The 8,243-nt window shown below is 39.0% G+C and overlaps 1 protein-coding gene across 3 annotated transcripts in view; it reads right to left on the reverse strand.

The window, feature by feature from the left end:
• The window catches only part of SNX6 (sorting nexin 6), an 81,475-nt gene that overhangs the window by 60,956 nt on the left and 12,276 nt on the right, over window positions 1–8,243 (reverse strand). The window lies entirely within an intron of this gene.

Below are 8,243 nucleotides of genomic sequence, written 5' to 3' on the forward strand. Positions count from 1 at the left end.
CCCCCCCCCCCGTGAAACGCACTCCGCACTCTGAGCTGCATCCAATCAGAGCTGCAGCAGTGAGCGCGTCATCCTGTTCTTCCCCAGTGATTTGCTTATTGAATAAAGGTACATTTTTTTGTTCACATTTACCTGTTTATTAAAATTGCTGTCAATGTTCATTAAAATAAGCCCTCCCCTGAAAATAAGCCCTCTGGTGTTTTTTCTGTCCAAAAAAATAATAAGACAGTGTCTTATTATCGGGGAAACACGGTAGTGTTTTTAAAAGGTTGCCTTAACTAGGATGGCCAAGTCAGAGTTTGTGTTAAATTGATAGTGCCCCTTACCAACTCAAAACAGCAAGAAATGTCCCAAATCAAGGTATAACACAATGGGAAGAAAAGAAATTATCCCAAAGTAATCAGTCATCATAGAAAAAGTATCAAAGGAGTGTGCTGTTGGATGCCTTTGCCAATGAGAAAGAATACTGATAAAACTACAAGTATAACAAACCCCTCCCTACACCAAGGACTTCTACTCAACATCTCAGTGAAAGCAAATATTCAATCAGAATTTTCCAAGCCTCAGTAAATAGAATTCCATGAAGTAAGCACACCCCCCAAAAAACCTAGCAGACATGCCGCAGAAACAAGGAGGCAAAGAAAATTGTTAATACAATGAAAAAATAATATGGGGAACAGGATACTAAGGCAAAAATTTGTGATAACAAAAGGTCCTTACAGTCAAAAAAATTTCAAATCTGTTACAAATATAGACCTCAGAATGTAGTAGAGAATTAAAAAAATGAACTGCACAAGAACCAGAGCATCATCACAGAAAAAACTGTTGCTTGCAAATACCTCGACATTATACTGACACATAAATGTTTAAGAATAACATTTTAAAAAGATTTTGGCATGCTAGAAATACATAATGTCCATGTTACAGGGAACAAAAAAAAGTTTTCACAATATGAAGACCTGGTAGAAGAAACCAAAACAATCTGAGCATAGGATGATATAAATATCATTTCTGTCATCCTGTTTACTACTGAAGTTCAGGGAGTTAACGGATGATGCTTAATCCCAATATTTTAATGAAATTATAAAAAGCTGTCATTTCATTCAAAGAGTACAGAGAATGTATGCTTATAATATATAATACATCAGAAAATAATAGCAGAAAGGTAACCTGCCCCCGGAAAATTCCTATAAGAACTCAATTCAATTAAAATCATACTCATCATAATAAAATAGTCATAATAACTAATATTTATACAGCTCTTTAAAGTCTACAAAGTGTTTTACCTATATCACATGATACTTACAATAACCCTCTAAGGTAGCTAGTTAACTAAAAAAACAAACAAAAAAATCCCTTGCTGCTTAGAGAAGTTAAGTGACCTCCTGTCCATTGCTGCAAAAAAATAATTTTTTTTTTTTAATTCTTTTTTAGGGGCAGCTAGGTGGCCCAGTGAATAGAGCACCAGCCCTGGAGTCAGAAGGATCTGAGTTCAAATCCGGCCTCAGACACTTAACACAAAAACTAGCTGTGTGACCTTGGAAAGTCACTTAACCCCAATTGCCCCTCCAAAAAGCAAAAAAAAAAAAAAAAAAAAAAAAAACCCCAAACTCTTTTTTTAATAAAAAAAAACTTAGAAAAAAAAAAAGGAAAAAACACCAAACCCCCCCCCCCCCCACTCCCACTCCCAGCAAGGGGTAGAAAGCTCTAACAGAAGAACTGAAGGAAGCACTAATGAGTCATATTAGAATTTGTTAAAAAAAAATTGTTACCTTCTGATTTTATATCACCTTCATTTCCAAATACATCTCCATCCCCACCTCTGTCCCCATTTCTTTGGGTTGAAATAAGAGTTCTTAATGAAAAACAAGGAGCACGAATGAATCTGTCTGGTCATATCATTTTACCTTTCTGCCCTTCTAACTGGACACTATGACCAGAGGACAGGACATGGGCTCCAGGTCCTTTATTTTTCTTTTCTTTTTATTTATTTGTTTTAGTTTTCCACTTCCATAAGACTGAGCTCTAAATTTTCTTCTCCTCCCTTTCATCCACAAGATGGCATACAATCTGTTATAGGATATACATATACATTCATATTAAATGTATTTTTGTAAAAGAGAATTAGAACCAATGGGAGAAACCCCAAAAAAGGAAAAAACAAAACAAAAGACAAAATTTTTAAAAATGAGCAAATAGTAAGCTTTGATCTGCATTCAGATACCACAATTCTTTTTTCTAGATGTAGATAGCATTTTCCATCATGAGTCTTTTGGAGTTAATCACCATGTGCTGGGAGCCGAGCCTAGCCCTGTGTGAGCCCATGGTTTTAGCCCCAGGCTGGTCCCAACCAATGGCTGCAGTGGACTTCAGGAGAGTAGGTCACCAGCAGCAGTGGTGGTTTCCAGAATTGTCAACCCATAAATGCCAAAGAAAAAGTCAGAGGTCAGTGCAGAACTCTGTTGGAACTGGGGGGATGGAAGAACGGGTCTGGGCCCTGCCCCTGGAGCTAGAAGTGGTGGAGGTGTGCCAGCCCTGCAGCAACCTCCACGTGGTTGCTTCAGAGCTCCTGGCCTGCAGATCATAGAGGGGCCAAGTGAACATTCAGAGGGTAATCGCTCTTGCGTCAATCTGCCTGGTTCTGGATCGTGGTCTTGGGTCATCATGGTCCTGAGGTGTGTGACCAGTGAGCCAGAGTTTGTGGAAGCTGCAGAGACGGCGCCCTCCTAACAGCTTCAGTAGCTGTAAAAACCCCAGAGATTTGGGACAAAGCTCTCCCCTCTGGAAGCAGGGTTCTACTGCGGCTAAGAGCTCAAAAGTCAAGTAACAGTGGCAATGTGAGCAAGCAAACGAAGCAAAACAAGCACAGAAATCCAACTTTAGATTCCTTTTATGGGGACAAAAAGGATCAAAGCATGGAGTGGGAGGAAGACAACAAAGTCAGAACTCCTGCACCAAAAGCTTCCAAGAAAAATATGAATTGGTTACAGGCCATGGAGAAGCTCAAGAAGGATTTTGGAAATCAAGTAAGAGAAGTAGAGGAAAAACTGGGAAGAGAAATGAGAATGATGCAAGAAAATCACGAAAAGAGAGTCAACAAACTGAAGAAAATAACACCTTAAAAAACAGATTAATTCAAATGGCAAAAGAGGCCCAGAAAGTCAATAAGGAAAAGAATGCCTTAAAAAGTCGAATTTATGAGATGGAAAAAGAATCTCAAAAGCTCATTGAAGAGAATCATTCCTTCAGAATTAGACTGGAGTAAATGGAAGCTAATGACTTTATGAGAAATCAAGATCCTATTAAACAGATCCAAACAAATGAAAAAAATAGAAGGCAATATGAAATATCTCATTGGCAAAACCACTGACCTGGAAAATAGATCCAGGAGAGATCATTTAGAAATTATTGGACTACCTGAAAGCCATGATAAAAAAAGAGCATAGAAATCATCCTTCAAGAAATTCTAAAGGAAAACTGCTCTGATATTCTATAACCAGAGGGCAAAATCGAGGTTGAAAGAATCTACTGATCACTTCCTGAAAAAGATCCCAAAAAAGAAAACTCCTAGGAATATTATAGCCAGATTCCAGAGTTCCCAGATCAAGGAGAAAATATTACAAGAATCCAAGAAGAAACAATTTGAATATCGTGGAAACAAAATCAGGATAACACAGGATCTAGCAGCTTCTACATTAAGGGATCAAAGGGCTTGGAATATGATATTGCAGAGGTCAAAGGAGCTAAGATTAAAATCAAGAATCACCTACCCAGCAAAACTGAGTATCATGTTTCAGGGGGAAATATGGTCATTCAGTGAAATAGAGGGACTTTCAAGCATTCTTGCTGAAAAAGCCAGAGTTGAATAGAAAACTTGACATTCAAATACAAGAAGCAAGAAAAGCATGAGAAGGTAAACAGGGAAAAGAAATCATAAGGAACATATTCAAAGTTGAGCTATTTACATGCCTACATGGAAAAACGACAATTATAACTTATGAAACTTTTCTCAGTATGAGGATAGTTGAAGGGAATAGAAATGTATACACACACATATATGTCTATATAAGAGGGTATATGTGTGTATGATTACATATGTGAGTATGTGTATATATGTGTACAGGTATATCTAGACAGAGGGCACAGGATCAATTGAATAGGAAGGGATGATATTTATAAGGTGAAATTGAGAGGTGAGAGAAGAATATAATGAGAGGAGATGGAGAGAGAGAGAATGGGGGTAAATTATCTCATATAGAAGAGGCAAGTAATAGCTGTTACAAGGGAAGGGATGAACAGGAAGGCAAAAGGAAATGGGTCAACCTTACTGTCACTGAATTTGGCTTAGGGAGGGAATGACATATACACTAAATGGGGTTTCTTCCCTACAGGAGAGTATGGGGGAAGGGGATGAGAGAGGGCATGATGGAGGGGAGAGCAGGTTAGGGGGGGGAGAGGGTAGTTAGAAGCACACACTTTTGCAAAGGGACAGGGTCGGGGCGGCCAGGTAGCACAGCGAGTGGGAGTGCTGGCTCCAGTGTCTGGATGACCTCGGGATAGAATCCTGGGCTCAGACACTTAGCACCCACCCAGAAACAACTGGCCATGTAACCTTGAGCAAGTTACTTAACTCCAACTGCTTAGGGGCGGCCAGGTAGCTCAGCGAGTAAGAGCACCGGCTCCAGTATCGGGATGACCTGGATCAAATCCGGGCTCAGATACTCAGCACCACACCCAGAAATAACTGGCTGTGTAACCTTGAGCAAGTTACTTAACCCCAACTGCTTTGAAAAAAAAAAAAAGGGACAGGGTCAAAGTAGAGAATAGAACAAGTAGGGGGCAGGATAGGAAGGAGGGAAATAGAGTCAGTCTTTCACACTATATCCACTACGGAAATGTTTTGCATAACTACACATGCACAACCTATATTGAATTGCTTATCTTCCCAATAAGGGTGGGTGTCGAGGGCGGAAGGGAAAGAATCTCGAATTCAAAGCTGTAAAATAAAATGTTAAAAAAAAAGTATTATTATTATTTTTCACACGCAACTGGGAGATGAGATATACAGCTACTGGGGTATGGAGATCCATTTTGCCCTACCGGAAAGTTGGAGGAGGTATGGGGGAGGATAAAGAAGAGAGCAGACTAGGGGAGGAGGTATAGAGTAGGATTGGTGTTTTGGGGTGGTGGGGGAAAGATGGGGAGAAAATTTATAACCCAAAATCTTGTGGAAATGAATGATGTAGACTAAAAATAAACAAAATAAAAAAAAAAATTCCCCTCCAAACAACTTTAAAATAATGTCTTAAATAGAATTCTGGAGTGGCAGAGTCAATAAATGGTCAGGGTAAGACATTTTTCCAGCCATGACAACTTAGGAGGCGAAGAGGAGAGGTCTGTGACACTGGGGTGGCAGCTGGCCTGAGGTACAGAAACATACCAAGGTAACACCAGCAGTAGGCCTTACTTACAGCAGGAGGCAGTTACAACAACGGCGGAAGCAGCTTTGGAAACCCTCAGTCCACAGACAATAAGAGGCTCATACAACTGGTCAGAGATCACAGAGGACCATTTGGGGGCACTGTTTTCAGAACCTGTTGCACACTGCCCATATGTAGTTCCATGTAGCAGTTCCAGAAAGATGAGAAATACTAGTAACAGTGGAGTAATAGGGCCCAGGTACAAAAGAATGCTTGTGTCACTCATAAGAAATAGGGGCCCTGGTCTCAGTTCCAAGGAAGAAAGGGGTGCTATCACTTGCTTCTGCAGGGGAACAAGGTCCCTTTCCTATGTAAAGACACAGATCAGAGTTGGTGTAGGTATAAACTGATCCAATTATTATGGAGAACAATTTGGAACTATGCCCAAAGGGCAATCAAACTGTGCATACCCCTATTAGATCTGTATACCAAAAAGATAAAAAAAAAAAGGAAAAAGGACCTACTTGTATAAAAATATTTACAGCAACTCTTTTTGAGGTGGCAAAGAATTAGAAACTGAAGGGATATCCATCAACTAGGAATTGGCTGAACAATGAGATCGAATACCACTGTACCATAAGAAATAATGAGCAGGTGAATTTCAGAAAAACCTGGGAAGACTTACATGAACTAAATAAAGGTGAAGGGAGCAGAATCAGGAGAATATGGTACAAATTAACTATAACACTGTCTGATGATGACCTGTGAATGACTTAGCTAGTCCCAGCAATATAGTGATCAAAGACAATTCTAAAAGTTTCACAAGGAAAATCGCTATTTACATACAGAGAAAAAACTGATGGGAGTCGGAATGTAGATGGAAACATAGTATTCTCACATTCTTTACTTGTTCTTCTTTTTTCATTTCTTCTTTCACAATACAGATAATATGGAAATATGCTTTACATGATTACACATATATAATCTATATCAAACTGCTTACGATGGGGGGGAGGAGAAAATCTAGAACTCAAAATTTTTAATGAAGGTTAAAATTTTTCTTTACATTTAATTAGAAAAAACAAACTACTGTTAAAAAAAGATGAAAAGTGGGGGAAAAAGAACAGGTCAGGAAAGTAGTGACCACACCTTTCCTTGGATAATACCATCTAGGAAGCAGTGAAAACATATAGACCCCCAGAAACAGCTCTGAAAACAGCAACAACAAAAGCCTGAAGTTTGAAACACTGCTCCCTCCACTCAGGAAAATGATGAAACAATGAAAAAGAACCTGATCATAAAAAGCAACTATGGTGCTAGGAAAGATCAAGAAACAAACTCAGAAAAAAAGATAACGATATTAAAAAAATTTTTTTTTTAAGCAATCGTGGTTGCTTAAAACTTGCTCAAGGTTACAGGGCCAGTTATTTCTGGGTGTGATGCTAAGTATCTGAGCCCAGATTTGATCCCCAGGTCATCCTGACACTGGAGCCGGTGCTCTTACTCACTGAGCCACCTGGCTACGCCTAAAATAACGATATTAAAAAAAGATAGAAACAAAGGCTCAAAGCAAAAAAAAAATGTGAATTGGACACAAGCCAAATAAAAACTTCTGGAAGAGCACACAAAGGATTTTAAAAAGCAAATAAGAGGGGCGGCCAGGTAGCACAGCAAGTAAGACCCCCAGCCCCAGAGTTGGGATGACCTGAGATCAAATCTGGGCTCAGACACTTAGCATCCACCCAGAAACACCTGGCCATGTAACCTTGAGCAAGTTACTTAACCCCAATTGCTTAGGGGCGGCCAGGTGGCTCAGTGAGTAAAAGCACTGGCCCCAGAGTTGGGATGACTTGGGATTGAATCCGGGCTCTGATACTTAGCACCACGCCCAAAAATAACTGCCTGTGTAACCTTGAGCAAGTTACTTAACCCCGACTGCTTAAAAAAAAAAAACAAAGCAAATAAGAGAGGTGGAGGAAAAAAAATGGGAAAAGAAATTAGAGTGATGCAAGAAAATGATGACAAGAGAATCAACAGCTTGGTTAAAGAACAAAAAAGATATGCAGGAAAATAATACCATATAAGACAGAATTTGCCAAAAGGTAAAAGAGGCACAAAAATTCACTGAAGAAAAGAACTCCTTAAAGTGCAGAATTGGTTAAATGTAAAAATATGTACAAAAGCTCACTAATGAAAATAACTCCTTAAAAATTAGAAATGGACAAGTGGAAGCTAAGGATTCCATGAGACATCAAGACAAAATAAAGTCAAAAGAATGGAAAAAATAGAAAAAAATTGTGAAAAAACATCTCAATGGAAAAACAACTGAACTAAACAATAGATCAAAAAGAGAGGATTTAAGAACTACTGGTCTACCTGAAAGTCATAATAAAAAAAAAGCCTATGCATATTATTTCAAGAAATTATCCCAGAAAACCATCCTGATATCTTAGATCCAAAGGGTAAAATAGAAATGGAAAGAGTCCACTGATCATCACCTGAAAGAGCTGAATGAAAAATTCCAAGAACACTGTAATCAAATTCCAGAGCTCCGAGGTCAGAGAGAAAATATTTCAAGTAATAAAAAACGATTCAAATATCGTGAAGTCACAGTCAGGAACAAACAAGATTTAACAGGTTCCACTTTAAAGGAGCAAAGGGCTTGGAACAGGATACTCTAGAAGGTGTAAGGGTTATGGGATTTAAAGATCTCCCATGCCCATGGACGTGCTGACATAGCAGAGCAAGAGAAAGTGAAAAGCCGAGCTAACGGTCCTGCGGTTGGCAGTTGGTGGCGGTTGCCTTTTTTTTTTTTTTTTTTTG

Source organism: Petaurus breviceps, unplaced genomic scaffold, assembly GCF_028583685.1.
Source record: "Petaurus breviceps papuanus isolate PSGF00001 unplaced genomic scaffold, PetGlider_PUasm1.0 164, whole genome shotgun sequence".
Taxonomy (NCBI): domain Eukaryota; kingdom Metazoa; phylum Chordata; class Mammalia; order Diprotodontia; family Petauridae; genus Petaurus; species Petaurus breviceps.